Consider the following 19282-nt stretch of genomic DNA (forward strand, 5'->3'; position numbering starts at 1 on the left):
TGGGTACGTGAGTTGCAAAAGAAAACAATTGGGAGAAAGGGGTTCTCTGAAAAGTTTGCTGCTCCAACTTCTAGCAGGCAGTCTTTTAAACACAGAAATGAAGATTCTGACCAGGACTAGAGGGGCCCTGCCTCCAGCCAGGGGGAGGAAAGGGACAACCGAGTTTATTGGACTGTGTGGATTCGATGGCCTGGCATGTCTGACGCACAGAAGTATAAGGCTCTAGTAGACACCGGAGCACAATGTACTCTAATGCCATCAAGCTGTAAAGGGCCAGAGCCCATCTGTATTTATGGCGTGACAGGGGGATCCCAGCAGTTAACTGTATTGGAAGCTGAAGTGAGTCTAACCGGAAATGAGTGGCAAAAGCACCGTACTGTGACTGGCCCGGATGCTCCGTGCATCCTTGGCATAGACTATCTTAGAAGAGGATATTTCAAGGACCCAAAAGGGTTCCGCTGGGCTTTTGGCATAGCTGCCTTAGAGACAGAGGACATTAAACAGTTGTCTGCCTTGCCCGGTCTCTCAGAGGACCCTTCTGTTGTGGGGTTGCTGAGGGTTGAAGAACAGCAAGTGCCAATCGCTACCACAACTGTGCACCGGCGGCAATATCGCACCAACCGAGACTCCCTGATTCCCATCTACGAGCTAATTCGTCAACTGGAGAGCCAAGGAGTGATCAGCAAGACCCATTCACCTTTTAATAGTCCCACATGGCCAGTGCGAAAGTCTAATGGTGAGTGGAGACTAACAGTGGACTATCGTGGCCTGAACGAAGTCACGCCACCACTGAGTGCTGCAGTGCCGGACATGCTAGAAACTCCAGTACGAACTGGAATCAAAGGCAGCCAAGTGGTATGCCACAATTGATATTGCTAATGCATTTTTCTCCATCCCTCTAGCAGCAGAGTGCAGGCCACAGTTTGCTTTCACTTGGAGGGGAGTCCAATATACTTGGAATCGGTTGCCCCAGGGGTGGAAACATAGCCCTACCATTTGCCATGGACTGATCCAGTCTGCGCTGGAGCAGGGGGAGGCTCCTGAACACCTGCAGTACATCGATGACATCATTGTGTGGGGTGACACTGCAGAGGAAGTTTTCGAGAAAGGGAAGAAAATAGTCCAAATCCTTCTGAAGGCCGGTTTTGCCATAAAACAAAATAAAGTTAAAGGACCTGCACGAGAGATCCAGTTTTTAGGAATAAAATGGCAAGATGGACGTCGTCAAATCCCAATGGATGTGATCAACAAAACAACAGCTATGTCTCCACCAACTAGCAAGAAGGAAACACAGACTTTCCTAGGTGTCGTGGGGTTTTGGAGAATGCATATTCCAAATTACAGTCTGATTGTAAACCCGCTCTACCAAGTAACTCGTAAGAAGAATGCTTTTGAATGGGGCCCTGAGCAACGACAAGCCTTTGAACAAATTAAACAGGAAATAGTTCATGCAGTAGCCCTTGGGCCAGTCCGAACAGGACCAGATGTAAAGAATGTGCTCTACACCGCAGCCGGGGAGAATGGTCCCACCTGGAGCCTCTGGCAGAAAGAACCTGGGGAAACTCGAGGTCGACCCCTGGGGTTTTGGAGTCGGGGATACAGAGGATCTGAGGCCCGCTATACTCCAACCGAAAAGGAGATATTGGCAGCATATGAGGGAGTTCGATCTGCTTCGGAAGTGGTCGGTAGTGAAGCGCAGCTCCTCCTGGCACCCCGGCTGCCGGTACTGGGTTGGATGTTCAAAGGAAGGGTCCCCTCTACACATCATGCAACTGATGCTGCATGGAGCAAGTGGGTTGCACTGATTACTCAGCGGGCTCGAATAGGAAACTCCAGTCGCCCAGGAATCCTGGAAGTGATTATGGACTGGCCAGAAGGCAAGTACTTTAGGATATCATCAGAGGAGGAGGTGGTCCGTGCTGAAGAAGCCCCACTGTACAACAAGCTACCAGAAAATGAGAAGAAATATGCCCTGTTCACTGATGGGTCCTGTCGTATTGTGGGAAAGCATCGGAGATGGAAAGCTGCTGTATGGAGTCCTACACGACGAGTTGCAGAAGCTGCTGAGGGAGAAGGTGAATCGAGTCAGTTTGCAGAAGTGAAAGCCGTTCAGCTGGCCTTAGATATTGCTGAACGAGAAAAGTGGCCAGTTCTCTATCTCTATACTGATTCATGGATGGTAGCAAATGCCCTGTGGGGGTGGCTACAGCAATGGAAGCAGAACAACTGGGAACACCGGGGCAAACCCATCTGGGCTGCTACATTGTGGCAAGATATTGCTGCCCGGGTAGAGAACCTGGTTGTAAAGGTATGCCATGTAGATGCTCATGTTTCCAAGAATCGGGCTACTGAAGAACATCAAAACAACCAGCAGGTGGATCAGGCTGCTAAGATTGAAGTGGCTCAGGTGGACCTGGACTGGCAACATAAAGGTGAATTATTTATAGCCCGATGGGCCCATGACACCTCAGGCCATCAAGGTAGAGATGCAACATACAGATGGGCTCGTGACCGAGGGGTGGACCTGACCATGGACACTATAGCACAGGTTATTCGTGATTGTGAAACATGTGCTGCAATTAAACAAGCCAAACGGTCAAAGCCTCTCTGGTATGGAGGACGATGGCTGAAATACAAATATGGAGAGGCCTGGCAGATTGATTACATCACACTCCCCCAAACCCGCAACGGCAAGCGCCACGTACTTACAATGGTGGAAGCAACCACCGGATGGCTGGAAACATATCCTGTGCCCCATGCCACCGCCCGGAACACTATCCTGGGCCTTGAAAAGCAAGTCCTATGGCGACATGGCACCCCAGAAAGAATTGAGTCAGACAATGGGACTCATTTCCGAAACAACCTTATAGACACTTGGGCCAAAGAACATGGTATTGAGTGGGTGTATCACATCCCCTATCGTGCACCAGCCTCCGGGAAAGTTGAACGATACAATGGACTGTTAAAGACTACACTGAAAGCAATGGGTGCTGGGACATTCAAAAATTGGGAAACACATTTGGCAAAGGCCACCTGGTTAGTCAATACTAGAGGATCTGCCAACCGAGCTGGACCTGCCCAATCAAACCTGTTACGCACTGTAGAAGGGGATAAAGTTCCTGTAGTGCACGTAAGAAACATGCTGGGTAAGACAGTCTGGGCTACTCCCGCCTCAGGAAAAGGCAAGCCCATTCGTGGGATTGCTTTTGCTCAGGGACCTGGATGCACTTGGTGGGTAATGCAAGAGAATGGGGAGGTCCAGTGTGTACCTCAAGGGGACCTAATACTGGGTGAGAATAGCCCATGAGTTGAATTATAGTATGTTAATTATCATAGAACACTGTATGTCATCGCTACCATGGTTGCTATATATCATAGATGAAAATGGTGATTAATTAGAAGGTATTGGAAAGAGTGTAACCTGAGCATGACATAAATGGCATGGAATAAGGGGTGGATATCTGTCCTGGTTTCAGTTAGGACAGAGTTAATTTTCCTTCTAGTAGCTGGCAGGGTGCTATGTTTTGGATTAGAATGAGAAGAGCGCTGATAACATGCTGATGTTTTAATTGTTGTAGAGCAGTGCTTGCACCAAGCCAAGGACTTTTCAGCTTCTCGCTCTGTCCTGCTAGCGAGCAGGCTAGGGATGCAGCAGGAGCTGGGAGGGGACAGACCCAGGACAGCTGACCCAAACTGGCCAAAGGGGTATTCCATACCATCTGACGTCATGCTGAACAATATATAGGGGTGGCTAGCCGGGGTGGAGGGAGGGGCCGGCTGCTCGGGGATAGGCTGGGCATCGGTCAACGGGTGGTGAGCAATTGCATTGTGCATCACTTATTTCGTACACATTATTACTCATTATTATTATTATTATTATTATTATTATTATTATTATTATTGTTGTTGTTGTTGTTGTTGTTATTTTCCCTGTCTTAATAAACTGTCTTTATCTCAACTCACAGACTTCACTTTCCCGTTTCTCTCCCCCATCCCGGAGAGGGAGGGGGGAGGGTGAGCGAACGGCTGTGTGGTGTTTGGCTGCCAGCCGGGCTAAACCACAACAAAAACTAATCTCTAATCTAGCAAAGACTTGAGCAAACTCAACACTGATTCACCACAGAGAAAAAACTGAGAATGCTACAGCTTCTTTGCTCTGGTGCCATATGATTTTAAATTTGATAAAATTCTACTCAGGACAGGGACATTAAAGCAAAATTTCAATCAGTACTTCCAGTCTCCTTGAGAGAGTGAAATATTTCTCAAATGGATAATCTATTTGAATTAAATTAGGTGAATCTAACATTCATTTCAAAATCTTTTGTTTCTTTTGTCAGCTTTGCAATGTAGGCAGCATAACTTTCGTCTTCTGGAAGCTGTTGCTATCAACATAATTTAGATCAGCGTAGGTGACTGTTGTTAAGATGTACAAATGGAGCTCAGCTAGCCTCAGGATTGAGGAATCAGTGCTTCTTTTATCAGTTTGGCTCTATTTTCTTCCCCATTATCTTGCAAAATCTAATTTTAGAGCACCAAATGGAGTAGCTTTTATCATTTCTTTTTTATTTCATAACTCCACAACCTCTCATTCTGAATTTTGTGTATTTTCATAAATTTTCCTTTCTTCTGCTGTTTATGCTTCCAAGTCACATACAAAATAGTCTCTCTTCTTGAAAGTCCCTTCAAATACTGAATTTAAAGGTTTCTCCATAAACCTAATCCCATTTTTTCACTCAGAAGTCTGTATATACTTTGTAATTAGGCCAAGTGGCTGGAAGTGTGCTGCTTGCATCATCATTTATTTATTTATATTGGTATTCACCAATTTATTACATATATATTATTATAGAATATTATTACAGAATAAGTTACAGGAGGTTCATAGACTGCTCACAGAAGCAGGTGAGCCATGGGCACAAGGTCTCTCTTACCTTGATCTGCTACATCTGCGTGGTAATCTCTGGCGGAGCAGACTGCCATGTATTCACCCTAAGATGCCAGAGCGAGATGCACTGGAATTAATTTGTCAAAGTCCATTTCTACATGATAAATGCAAGATTAATACTCAGGGCTTCTTTGTGGGAGGACAGTTTCTCTGGTGCTCTGGAGAACCTAATGATGACAAACAAAAAATTGTATGTCACCAAAGTACTATGCAAATAGGGCAAAGGAGTTTTTCAGACAAAGTAGAAATGGTTCTGAGTCAGGAAACTATTTGGAATTAAGCAAAGTCTTTAATTTACCTGGGCAATTAATTTAAGCTGCCATAATTATAACCTATTGTGTTTGAGAAATGACTTTGCTCAGATGGTCATATTTAAAAGTGCTAATACAGCACAAGTTTAGAAGAGGAAAATTTGCTTGGAAAGATTTAGAACTAGCTCTTTAGCTGTGACAGATAGGAACAGTTCCACTATTGCCTGTAGAGTTAGCTGGATTTATATCTGGCGAGGTTAAGACCGACAGTGTCTAACATATGAACTTCCAAAATAAAATTGTGAATTGTGATTCTTGTCTTCTCCTGATTTTTTTTTTCATATCCATGCTTTAAGATTTCAAAATGTTATTTGTTTATTTATAATCTGGATATTTATTCTTTTTTTTTTTTTTTTCCTAAATCAATGCATTCTTGTTATAAGCTTTTAAAAATCTGTTCAGAAAAACTGTCACATGCAGCTGCTCATCAGATCCATCCAAGTGCTAGAATGCCAAATCAACAAGGTTACTTGTATTAGTAGAAATATTGTAGATCATTTCTACACCTACAAAACTAGCACTTGAAGACATTATTCTATTTGAAATGTAATGAATATCTATATATATTTTACTTACAAATGTTTTAGAAACAATATCTGCATGTGTGTTTCCATTCACAGATACGTACATGTCTGTGTAACAGACAAGGACAGGAATTTCATTGTTTCCTTCATTTTAGTTCCATATAGCTAAGTTTGCTAAAAAGATAGTTTTAATTAAGTTGTTTTATCAACCACATAGAAACATTACTAATTGCTACAATAAATAAATAATATAAATAATATAAATTAAAATGCACTTTGAAAACTAATCTTTATGCATAGAGTCTCAAATTTCATGCCATAATGTAGATCCTGTGTGCTGTATGAAAAATGTTGATATGTCCTTCAATTCAGTTCAAAATTCTGAATCAGCAGATCGTTCAATAGAAATCATATTCATCTGATCCAGCTATGTACAGACAAGTCCAAAAAGTGGCTGAATACAAACTTCAGGAAAATGTTTATGGTGAAGAGACCATCCTCACTTTAAAAAAAAAAAAAAAAAAAGTATTTTTAAATATATTTTTTAATGTTTTTAATTAACATTAAAAGTGATCCATTTTACCTCTTTGTACATTGAATTAGTTTTTTAATTACATTTTCTCTAATATAACAAAAATTTGCTTTTTGGTCCACAAGACAATACAATGTTTTTAGCATTAAAGACATTAGGATACCTTCAAAGTTGATAAAGTGTTTTTCTAGAAAAATAAAGCATTTTAAGGACAATGTTGACAAGTATGAAATATGCTGCTATATCCAAAATGTTTACTGTCATTTTCCCATCTATATAAATGTTAAATGATTATCAGAATAAATTCGCCTTGACAAGTTGCTAGGTCTACACCTCTACCAGTCCAGCTGGAACAGATAAAATTAATCTTAAGACATCCTCCAGTTTATATGAGATACTGCTGCTGTAGCATTCTCTTTCCCTTTCCTTTCTCTTTTGCATAAGAAATGCAAACAATAAACACCAGTAACTCTAAAAATTACATATTTAAGCTCCTCTGATTGTCTTCTGTTATATGGGAGAAATATCATAATACATATTTTTAAATGTAGCACCATTTTATGCTAATGAACTGAGTTTATGTTCTTCACTGAAAATTAATATCCTCATATTGTTCATAATTTTTGACTAGTCAGATTCCTGTCATTTTAGAGAAATAACATTTTAATGTTAAAATGCTGTTTCAGGTGGTACAGTATTTCAAGGTTAGATTAGGATATTAAATGACAACTAGTCTATTTATATACAAAATAGACATATATGATATAAGTAGCTTTTTGTTTACAATATATTTAATGCTATGCATTGTACAGTAGACATAGCTTGAAGTAAATATAATTTAATTTGCATTTGAACTGCCTGAAGAATTCTGTGGTAGGTAATTTCAGTATCAGAAATTATGTTTTACCTTAAATAGTTTCTTACTTTAATAGTTTCTTTCCATATTGAAAAACAAAGAATGTCTTAGAGAAACTTCATTTCTATAAACAAAACAAGACAAATTAGTAGAAGACAAGCCATTTTGCTAGTTCTGGAATGATTCTATCATACTATTTGCTTTACAAAGATTTCCAATCCTAAACAGTTTATGAATGAAAAAGAATGGAACAGAAACAAAGATGGATATAAAGAAATAAATAAAGATGCTATTCCGTAAAAATAACTATAAAATGACAAAATGTAGTTCCTAGCATATAAATGCACACTTCAGGACTATAGCTTTTTTCTTTCCTTCTTTCCTACAATTTTCTTATGGAAATTGATTAGATGCTTTTAATGCTACAGCTATGTGTGAGAATATTGAAATATACGGATAAACAGATTACTGTCTAGTCCCTAAAAACTTGACACAAACTACCTTTAGGAATAAAAGTACTGTCTGTTTGTAACAACCATCAAAAGATAGAAAACTGATTAAATATATTCCAGGACTTCAGTGATTCTTAATCCCTCTTGACTGAGTTTTAAATGTATCTATCTATAGATGGCACTCTTTTAAATGGGTATTTTAGTTTTGTTTGTTTGCTTCTAATCTTTAATGCTTCTGTTTTAACAGACCAATTATCTAGGAGATAATCATGCAATTTACAATCTGTGTATTGTCTAATTCTCCCCATAGAATAATCTGCTTCATTGAATTCTATTGTTCAAAGAGCAATTTAGTACTTATTCCACTTCTTCATTATTAAACATATTTATTGTCATTATCAAGTTCAGAGAAAAGTTAGACAATGATCCTTCTTCTCTTCAGTTCATCAACAGTAAGTTATGATCTTACAGCTATTTCTGTTATTAGTACTTTTTTCTTTGAACTTCCCAGGTATGCTTTGCTATAAAAAAATAAAATCTCCCTTTAGCATTAGCATGTTTTGGAACTCTGATGTTCTCAATACACATATCAAATTGTATTTCTGACCTTGGGTAAGTCCTCTCTAGCTAAGATAATTCATTACATGTAGTGAAAAATATACATAATTCTTTATGTGCTAAAAGAGGGAGAGTGAGATAGAGAGACGTGACTCTGGTCCTCCTCTCACTTACAGCGTAAATTTCTAAAAAGTGCTTCCAGCAAGTCCCTGGAACCAGCTTAGCACATAATTGCAAAGTGGGCCAGCTGGCTGGAGGTAGGAATGCTGCATCCACTTGGCAACAATTAAAATTTCAGAAGAAAAAAAGCAGACCAATTTTTCCACATAAAAATTCAGGCAAGTTTTTGATATTCCTTGATATCAAACCAGCAAGTGGAGACTGACTGTACAGCATACCTAGCAAGTCAATGAGTTATGCCAGATTTGAACTGAATTCTGGGGGGCCTTTTTTGGATTGAGAAACGGTAAGAAACCTCAAAGGGAATTTATTCCATATTGACCAATAGGTAAGGTTTCAATTTTGTCAGAACAATTTATACATAATTTTGTGTAAATGAGAGGTTAGTTTCAAACAAACAAAAAAATCTTGTTTCCTTATGAACTTCACTAAATAGATTTTACCCACACATTCCCACAAACAGTATGGATTATTCATCTTATGGAAAAGAACATAACCTTTAGGTTAATTATTACTGCATGTGACTCTTCTCTCAGGTACATTGCAACAATGCATCTTATATTGGCCTTTGAGCGATTAGGGGAAAAGGCTTCAATATGTAATTTGATGAAACTGATTGAAGACTTCCTTAAGATGTAAGCACTCTATTGAAATTTAGGTTGGATATTAGGAAGAACTTCTTTACTGAAAGGGTTGTTAGGCATCGGAATAGGCTGCCCAGGGAGGTGGTTGAGTCACTATCCCTGGAAGTCTTTAAAAGCCGTTTAGATTTAGAGCTTAGTGATATGGTTTAGTGGAGGACTTGTTAGTGTTAGGTCAGAGGTTGGACTAGGTGATCTTGGAACCTAGATGGTTCTGTGATTCTGTGATTCTGTGAAATTTCTGTAATGTAGCATTACTTGATTGACTTCTACTATCAGGTTGAATTTGACAACAGAAAGAATGGCAATTTTCATTAAATTCTAACTGTTTGAAATCCTTTAAAGAATCCCAAACTCCTGACAATTCAGGAGATAAGGAGAATAATAATAATTAGATCTGTTCTTGATCTACTAAGTTCCAGGAGATCCTGCTCCAAAAGGTGCTTTCAAACCCGTTCTCTATATTCTTGATCATAGAATCATCCAAGAAAACAAATTTACTTAGTGATTTGGAAAAAAAAATAAACAAACAAAAACAAAAAACCCCAACCAACCAAACAACCAACCAAATAAATAAATAAATAAATAAACTTTCTATTCCAAGTATAAAAAATTAACAAAACTGAAAAAGCTGCATAGATTCAATAACTAAACTTGCACAGACTTTTCAAATGAAGTTTTATCTTTGACTGGCATGTTTACTAAGATAGTTCACATTATAAATTATTTTTGTATAAAATACAAAATACAAAACAAAAATACTACTTTTGTTCAGACAGGCTAGGAAATATGGGCTGAAGCTCTTATTACAGCTGAGGTCAGGCTACCACTATCCTACTTGACATTTTTTTAGCTATTTCCTTCAGTTATGGGCCATCCACGGTATGAAAAATGAAGATGGATATACCAAAGCACCTCCTGGTTAAGCCTAGATTGCTATAAAGATTTCCCTTCTTATCTCTTGACCCCGACTTCTTTCATTATTGTGCAAATTTCTCATGTTCCTAAGATGTAGACTGGTGTTGTGGTATAACCTGGCAGGCAGCTAAGCACCACACAGCCATTTGCTCACTCCCAACAGTGAAATGGGGGTGCAAACTGAAAAAAGGTAAAAGTGCAAGTACTCATCGTTGAGGTAAGGACAGTTTAATAAGAAAAGGAAGAAAGCAATAATAACAAACAAGCAAGGGATCCACAATGCAATTGCTCACCACTTGCCAGCTGATGCCCAGCCCATCCCCAAGCATTGGCAGCCCCCCAACCAACTCCCCCACTTTCATTGTTTAGCATGACGTCATAAAAGATGGAATATCCGTTTGCGTCAGCTATCCTGTCTGTGTCTCCTCCCAGCTTCTTGTGCACCCCTAGCCTCCTCACTGACATGTCACCATGAGAAGCTGAAAAGTCCTTGGCTCTGTGTAATCACTACTCTGCAACATCAAAAACATTGGTGTGTTAGCAACATTATTTTCTTCCTATATCCAAAACACAACACCGTATCAGCCGCTATAAAGCAAACTAACTCTGTCCCAGCCAAATCAGGACAATATCCACCCCTTCCATAATATTTAAGCCTTGCTCAGGTCCCACAGTTTCCAATAGATCCTAATTAACGACCGCCACCCTTCCCGCTTTTTGACACGCAGACATCATCCCCTTAGTTTGTGGGCCATCTCTCTAAATGTCTGTTGTCATGTCTTTTAGTCCATGACCTTGGGCTTCTTTGGGTCAAAATGGTCCTTCAGGTCAGGAGGGATGCTGTCTGGTGTTGGACTGTTGCACAGTGAAGGCAGCTCTGGTTCCATTACCACAGAGTTTGTTGTGTTCTATCACCACTGCGCTTTGCTCGGTTCCATCAAAATTCATTCTTCATCAGTTTGGGTGACTCTTACTGTAATAACATTAACAGTAGTGATGACATGCAGCATTATATAGATATAGCAACTGGAATATTATAATTCAAACCACGGGCTATTCTCACCCCAAATCAAATCCCCTTGAGGAACACATTGGACTTCCCCATCTTTCTGCATTACCCACAAAGTGTACTTGGGTCCCTGAGCAAAAGCAATCCCATGGATGTTTGCCTTTGCCTGAGGCAGGAATAACTGAGTCTTCCTCGGTATGTTTTTTATGTGCAATACAGGGACTTTATCCCCTTCTACAGTACATAAAAGTTTTGATTGGGCAAGACCAGCTTGGTTGGCAGATCCTCTAGTGGTGATCAATCAGGTGGCCTTTGCTAAATGGGTACTGCAATATTTGAATGTCCCATCATTTTCAGTGTAGTCTTTAATAGTCCATTATATTGTTCAATTTTCCCAGAGGCTGGTGCATGATAGGGGTACCCACTCAATGCCATGCTCTTTGGCCCAGGTGTCTATGTGGTTATTTCAAAAATGAGTCCTTTTGTCTGACTCAATTCTTTCTGGGGTGCTATGTCACCGTAAAACTTGTTTTCAAGGCCCAGGACAGTGTTCTGGGTGGTAGCATGGGAGATGGGGTATGTTTCTAACCGTCTGGTGGTTACTTCCACCATTGTAAGTACATGGTGCTTGCCTTGGCGGGTTCCCTGTAGTTATATTTCAGACATCATCCTCCATACCAGAGAGTTTTTTGACTTGCTTGATTGTTGTGCATATTTCACATTCATGGATAACCCATGCAATAGTGTCCATGGCCAGGTCCACCCCTTGATTATGAGCCCATCTATATGTTGCATCCCTGCCTTGATGGCCTGAGGTGTCACGGGCCCACTGAGCTATAAATAATTCAACCTTATTTGGCCAGTCCAGATCCACCTGAGCCACTCCACCTGCTGGTTGTTTTGATGTTCTTCAGTAGCCTGACTTGGATACATGAGTATCTACATGACATACTTTTACAACCAGGTTCTCTGCTGGGGGGGGCGGAATATCTTGCCACAATGCGGCAGTCCAGATGGGTTTGCCTCTACGCTGCCAGTTGCTCTACTTCCATTGCTGTAACTACCCACAGAGGGCATTTGACATGAGTCAGTATAGAGCTAGAGCGCTGACCACTTTTCTCATTCAGCAATATCTAAAGCCAGCTGGATGGCCTTCAGTTCTGAAAATTGGTTTGATTCAACATCTCCTTCGGCAGTTTCTATGACTTGTCATGTAGGACTCTATACAGCAGCCTTCCACCTCTGATGCTTTTGCACAATATAACAAGACCCATCAGTGAACAGGGCATATTGCAACTCATTTTCTTGTAGTTTATTATACAGTGGGGCCTCTTCAGCATGCGTCACCTCCTCCTCTGGCAATATTCCAAAATCTTTGCCTTCTGACCAGTCCACAATCACTTTCAAGATTCCTGGGTGTCTGGGGTTTCCTACTTCAGCCTGCTGTGTGATCAGTGCGACCCACTTACTCCATGTAGCGTCAGTTGCATGATGTGTAGAGGGTACTCTCCCTTTGAACATCCAGCCCAGCGTGGATGCCAAGAGGTGCCAAGGTGGTGGTGCCAGGGTGCCAAGAGGAGCTTGCTTCAGTAGCACATATACTAAAATTAGAACCATACAAAAGAGATTAGCATGGCTTCTGTACGAGAATAACATGCAAATTCATGAAGCATTCCATATTTTTCAGTAGAGCATGAGACTCTTGTTCTCATGGTTAGGAGTTTGGGCCCCACAGTGGTGCCAAAAAGACTGTTGTACCCAGCAGGCAGCTAACCACTATGCAGCCATTGGCTCAGTCCCTCCCAGTGGGATGCCAGAGAGAATCGAAAAAAAGTAGGTGTGTGAGAACTAATGGGTTGACATAAGGACTGTACTGTCAAAGGGCCCGTTACAGAGTTGAGACATTTAGGCCCAACAGTACTATATAGCACACATATATGGTTCTTAGTATCATAAGCTATTTTTATGAGAATACTTCTTACCAGAGAAGATTTGAAAACACCGAGTATGTTTCATAATTGTATTCAGATGGAAACACAAAAGAGTATTAAGAGAAAATAGTATCATTCTGTACATTTAATGGGTATTACATGAGAAAAAAGAAACCAAACACCTGGACCTATCTGTAGCCTTGAAAATTATCTGATAATGAATGAAGATCACTGTTCTCTAAGAAATTGATAGATCAGGTTATCCATGAAAAAAAAAATGAATCCTTTTAGCTTCCACTGCAGAATTCATTCAGAGGATTTGGTCTCTTCATGTATCTTGCTAGGGAATAATGAGACGTAATGCCTCATAAATTATAAAGCAAGCATTGTGTTTTAAGTGACATGACTTTTGAAATGCTTGTAAACTGTCAGAAAACAAACAAACGAACAAAAAACAAAAACAAAAAAAAACACTCATTCTACTCATTTTCAACCAAAACCATGTATTTTTCTTACCTCATGCTTCAGAAATCACTTATGAATAGAACATTTTGAACCTGTGTGGAGGCACAGAATTTTGTAGATTGAGGCAAAGACTAAGGGTCCTGTAGTTCTGTACTATTAACATCATCCATTTCAGCTCTTCAATCCTAAATTTCCAGATATTCAGAAATCCTGCTTAAGGCCCTTATGTCCTGAACAGATGGCAGAGTTTAAATGTGTGGTGTGTGCACAGAAACATGCAAGAGTGCTCCAGTCCTGCCATGCATGCCTTGTGCTAGCTCCATGTGTGATACACTTAAGCCCCTTGACTATCTCTGTTTCACAGAAGATTATTTGCAGAGTCAGTCTATGATCAAGATGCACTGGATTCACCGTGCACATGCCAGTTATTTGCCCTGTACAGGTGCAATAGTTCTGGTCTATCTCTGTACGTCGTTATGTGCAGGATTTTCCAGAAAGAAGGATGGAAGGTCTCAGCACATAACTCCCCGTCAAATCATGTTGCACTAGTGTTTTGTTTCACTATTTGATAGCTACGTGTGCCTTGGTATTTTCACTTTCATCTTTTTGTTCCATCTCTGAAAATACAGCTTTGAGGACTTCATCCATCTGGAGATAATTGCATTTTCTTATTGTCACTATTTCTTACTGGAACATACCGAGCTTAGAAAAACTGAAAGAAAAAACAAAAGCAACCTGATAAAGCAGAATTAATATGGACGTGGGGGTCATGGACTTTATTTAACTTTTATGAACAGTTAAGAATGAACAGTTTTGAGGAGACATCTGAGTAGATAGCCATACTTTCAACCAGTGAAAATGCTGGTAACAAAAAGAACCCAGTCAGTTTAAAGAGTTCATGCTGCAATGAAAGCTGAAATCTGAGAACTACCTTGAGCAGTGTTAAAGCCAGAGCCAGTGATACTGGGTAAAGAGCCTATTGACACCTAGAAAGGAAATTACTGGCTTTGCTCTGTTGTATTTCTTTATTTCCTGCTAAATTGCTTTCAAGTGTCTTACTAGTGTTAGTGTCTTGAATAAATGAATATATATAGAATTACCAGTTCAGTTTCCCTACCTTGAAAATATTTATGTTTTGGACAGATTTCAGCTGATTAAAAATGATAATTTATGTGGTTACTCTGGAGCAGATAGGCATGGTGATAGCTGAATTTTCCAGGTGTGGGTCACACAGGTAGCAAGGGACTGTGGTATAGATACTTGATGTGATACTTAAAATAGAAAGATGTCTACAAAACCAACTCTGGAACATGAAGAAAATCTAAGAAAAAGACTGGCAGATCAACAGGAGATTAGATTGCCTAAGGTAGAGCTGCTCTTTGAACTATGGTCTCCAAGCCTACAGAAACAATCTTTGCATAACTTCTTTCTAACTTTTTTGAAATTATTTTTCAGGGACTCTTCACCAGGACCTCTAAGAGAATGCTGGAAAAAAAAAAAAAAAAAAAAGGCCAAAGCGTGCATGCAGTACCATGTGTATACTTACTATATAAACAGAAAAACTTGGCTTTTCATTTCTTATTGGAAAACTGCTAAGTTTTCATAGACTTCTCAGTGTAGATACACTAATACTATTTTGATGTTTTTTTTTAAAGCCCTTTCCATGAGAAATAAACCCTATATGAAACTGTGTTTCTTTTTCAGATTAATTTCAAGCTAGAGTTCAATGGACTATTCAGAATATTGTAGCCAATGCTACTAAAACTTTTCAATTAATACAGCTGTAGCAATTCTAATCTTACAGTCAGTTATCTTATTTAACAGATTTCTCTGTTCTGTGCCAGCTCAAGAAACACTAGAAAAAATACCACTTCCAGGCTGTGTGGATCTTTGTAAAATAGAGCAGAAAATAATTATAAAATTATATTTATATATCTAAATTTATGAAACTTATAAATTTATATCTCTGTAAAATAATTCAGCAGAAAATAAGTATATGTGGTAGGAAAAAAGTTAGGAAGTAATATTTCACTCATGCATAACAAAGCCCTATAGACCTATAGAATAGCAGATGTTTATAACTCTGAAAAACCAGATGGAATTGATTGGTACAATCATGCCACTGTTTTCTTCTTACTACTGTAGTTCTGCATGTAAGTCATACTTGCTTTTCTGCACTCACTAGATTAAAAAAAAAAAAAAAAAATCACCGGCTTACTGTTTTACTAAACCCTTCATAAACATATCAAAGTGTTTTTTTTGTGTATTTTGTATTACCCTGTTTCTGAATGTTCCTTTTCACCATAAGAAATCAAATTTCAGTTACCAGTAATATCTTCAGAAAGAGTCTTGATAGAACATAGCTTGCTCAACTAGTGAAATTCTGTGCTGAGCCTACAGATAAGACTTTCAAGTAACTTAACAGGGAAAGGAAAGACTTAATACATGCCTTTTCCCCTTTCATTTTAGAAATAGTTCAAGCAGTATCTAAATCAAAATTTGCTTTAGCAAGTACCTGTTTGCTTTCTATTCTCCATCTGAAAATTTCTGTTTAGCTGCATATGTCCCCTTGGATTCTTTTGTCAATGAAGTATGTTATTACAATGGAAGAAATAAATGGTAGCCAACAGAAGGAAATACTCAGTTGAAAAAATGACTTTGAAAGCACAGATTGAGTATATGTAAACACAAATAGAAAATATTCCCTTGGAAACTTCCTGGAACTGGAGGCCAATGACCTCCCAGACCTGGAGTCTTGCAATACTGTAATATCAGGCAAACAAATGAAAAATACTGTGTGGCAAAAAAAATCAACAACCTACCCACCAAACCCTGAAACAAAACACAACGTAACACAAAGTTGTGAGAGTGCATAGTATGCTGGGGACACCTTGTGATTGTCATGTAGGATCTGGAGGAAGGAGATTAAGTCAGAAGTTAGCATGTTTTAAATATTAGGATGCATTCTGAAAATATAACAAAATGACACACAGTATGATTGGAAGAATCATTAGCATGATCAGTTTCTGCAGTGTTTTTCTGTTTTTTCTTTAACTGAAGTGCTTGATTTTAATAAGAAAATGAAATGTTAGAGAGGAAGAAAAATATATAATATTGCCATTCAAATATATTCTACAATAGTAGTCTCTTTTATACAAAACTTATAACGTAGAAAAATGTGGCATAGGAAAGGTCTTTAAAGATTTAATATTTTGCAGGTGACTGAGGACCTGATAGCCAGCAAAACTTGACAGCCACATTCTGAATTGTGTACAAAGCTTCTACTTCTTAATCCACTAAGTCCAACTGTGGGATACAATGCAGAATTGAACAAGCATAGAAGAAAATGATTCACAAAGGAAATTAGAAGTGTTGTGAAATTCAGCATATTACTGTAAATGATTCGTACTGTAACCTGATTCTTTCATTGTGACATCAGTCATTTTCAATACTGGGTCTGCAGACGAAGTGCTACATTTTTAAAAGAAATATTGGTAAATCTGAGTAACATGGAGACTCCCTTTCCTGAAACAAGGGCTGCTGGAGCACTATGGAGTATCTGCTAAACTAGGGGTGCAAGGAAGAGCTCTCAGAACCTCTTGGGTGGGCTCAGCGTGGTGTCTCAAGTTGTAGATTCCCATGTTCCTGGACTCTGGGATGCCACCAAAGGCTGTTCTCCTTACACTGACCCTAGGATCCCCCCTGGTGTTCCCACAGAAAGCTTCTGACAGTTTAATTTAAATATGTCAAACTGCAGTGAGCCTAGCTCACTGAGACAAAGTTTGTATGCCTAGAGGTAGAACCATTTTTCCACTACATATTTTTGGAGCTAGGAATATCCCACACTGAAGATCATCATTTGCCACTAACCAAGAGAACAGTTCTCTAATATTACCTTAATTAGAAAAAGCAACTGTGTCACTGTATGTGCAGCAAACATAATTTCTAATCTCTCAATTGCCATTAAATGGCTGTAATAGAACATCATAGTTCACTACTGCAGACTGGTAAACTGCATGTGGCAGCTTGTTTTTCAGCCACTCATATTATACTTGGCTTCAGACAATGCTATAAGTCACTTGCTCCCAGAAGCACAAAAGCTGACTTCTCTCACACCAGTACAGGCTGGGAAGAATAATTTTTTCCTCCCTGGAGATTCAAAACATGAAGTATAATTGGTGGTGTACAAGGACCAGGAGAAAGCCTGACATTTGATTATTCCATTTTATGCTACCATTATGTATCATTAGTTATTTTTATTATTTTCTACTATATATTAATCCTATATGTTTATTATATACTACATCTATTGTTATTATATACTTTAGATTCCAATATGAATTTAGAGACAGAGGTAAGTACTGCTAAAATGAAATATGAAAAGAATCCTTCAATGACAGTTACAGGTATACCTTAAAAGGATCTTTGTTTCATTACACAAATAATTTCAAATACATTATTTCAAGGCCACAGTGTGGAATAAGCTTTCAGGCTCTAACCTGCTGCACCCAAAATTCATTTCTGCATGGTCTTGAAACTTGGTACTGTGTAGCCCATCTGTACAAAAATGACAAGCATCATAAAAAAATCATACACCTAGCACTACAAAATACAAAAATACTTTTGGTCCTAGAGGTTTATGAACTGTAATTTACTGAAGACTGCAAAGAGTGTTCATGGAAGGTACCATACCATCCTCGTCCTCTTAGACTCTTTGTTAATCATGTCTTTGCCTATTGCTGGAGACAGGGCAGTCTTAGGCATACCTGGTTGGGCTATTCCAGTATGGCAATCATTATGTTCTTCCATTCTGGTGATGATGACCGGTAATAGTGACAGTCTCACCAGGTGGTACTACAAACTGGGGGTGAGAGGCCATAGGATCCAAGAAGCAAGCAGTGAGTGAACAGCTATTTTGTGTCCTAAGACTGTCAACAGACACTGGATTTCCTTCCACTTCTGCATTGGTTTTAACAGTTTTGTTGAAAGAACCAAAGAGGAGGCATCATAGCTAGACAGGCAAAGATTAAAGCAAAAAAAAATTGTCCCCCTTCATTGTGATTAAGGTTGTCTTCTGTAGTAATGCTACCATAATGAATTCCTTTCCTTTACTTCATGCTTCTCATTCATGTCCAGACCTTTAGCTTTACCAAAAAAACTGGCCAAGCTAATAACTCTGATCAGAATAAAATGTTGAGATTGAAATCAGTACATTGACCTGTGATTTTGTAAACTATGTTAACCACTATATGGTAGATGAAAACAACCTGAGGCTGTCATTTGGTGAGTCAGTATTGCTGCTGGAGCCAGCAGATTGCCACCTAAGAAAGACCATTCTACATACTGATCTGTTCTCTCTTAAGAAAAATTCGGAAGGTTTTGATGGAATTTCTCTTACAGAATCACCCCATGTTTGATATTGTCCTCTTTTTTTTCCCCTTTCTTTTTTTAATCTGCTTTACTGATTATTATTCTCAAAGTGTGTCATAATTTCTATTTTCCATGGGCTTTTGCTGGCCCAGGCCAGGACTTCAAACATCAAACCTGGTTAGGTTCCTTAGCAGGGTCTAATGAAAGGGTTACGTTAAAGACACAGAGCCAGCCAGCCATTCCATCATGATTAGGAAAACTTTGCATATTTATGTATATTTCTGAACTGAGGGCTGTTAGCAAGAGTAAAAGTGCAACTGGCTAATGAGGTAATCCAATGCTTAAAACTTAAACATATATGCCAGTGCCATGCTGAACTGAGACTTTGTCAAGGTGAATGATCAAAGTTGGAATGAAAGACACCAAAAAGGTGATGGGATGAAAGCAGAGAATGACAACAATTACAGTAGGAATGTAACATTAAGGAACTTGGTGTTAGGATCATCACAGAATATAATATTTCTTGTGTGAGTTAATTAGATGTTGATTGTAATTCTTCAAATCTCTCAAAATGTAAATATTTTATAAGG

At 38.9% G+C, this 19282-nt stretch overlaps 1 non-coding gene across 1 annotated transcript; it reads left to right on the forward strand.

The window, feature by feature from the left end:
* Positions 1-12507: 12507 nt before the first annotated feature.
* LOC121064224 lies at positions 12508-12610 on the forward strand. Its single transcript, XR_005816423.1, has one exon. It is a non-coding gene; the product is annotated as a U6 spliceosomal RNA (small nuclear RNA).
* Positions 12611-19282: the final 6672 nt, after the last annotated feature.

This window comes from Cygnus olor, chromosome 1 (assembly GCF_009769625.2).
Source record: "Cygnus olor isolate bCygOlo1 chromosome 1, bCygOlo1.pri.v2, whole genome shotgun sequence".
NCBI classification, from domain to species: domain Eukaryota; kingdom Metazoa; phylum Chordata; class Aves; order Anseriformes; family Anatidae; genus Cygnus; species Cygnus olor.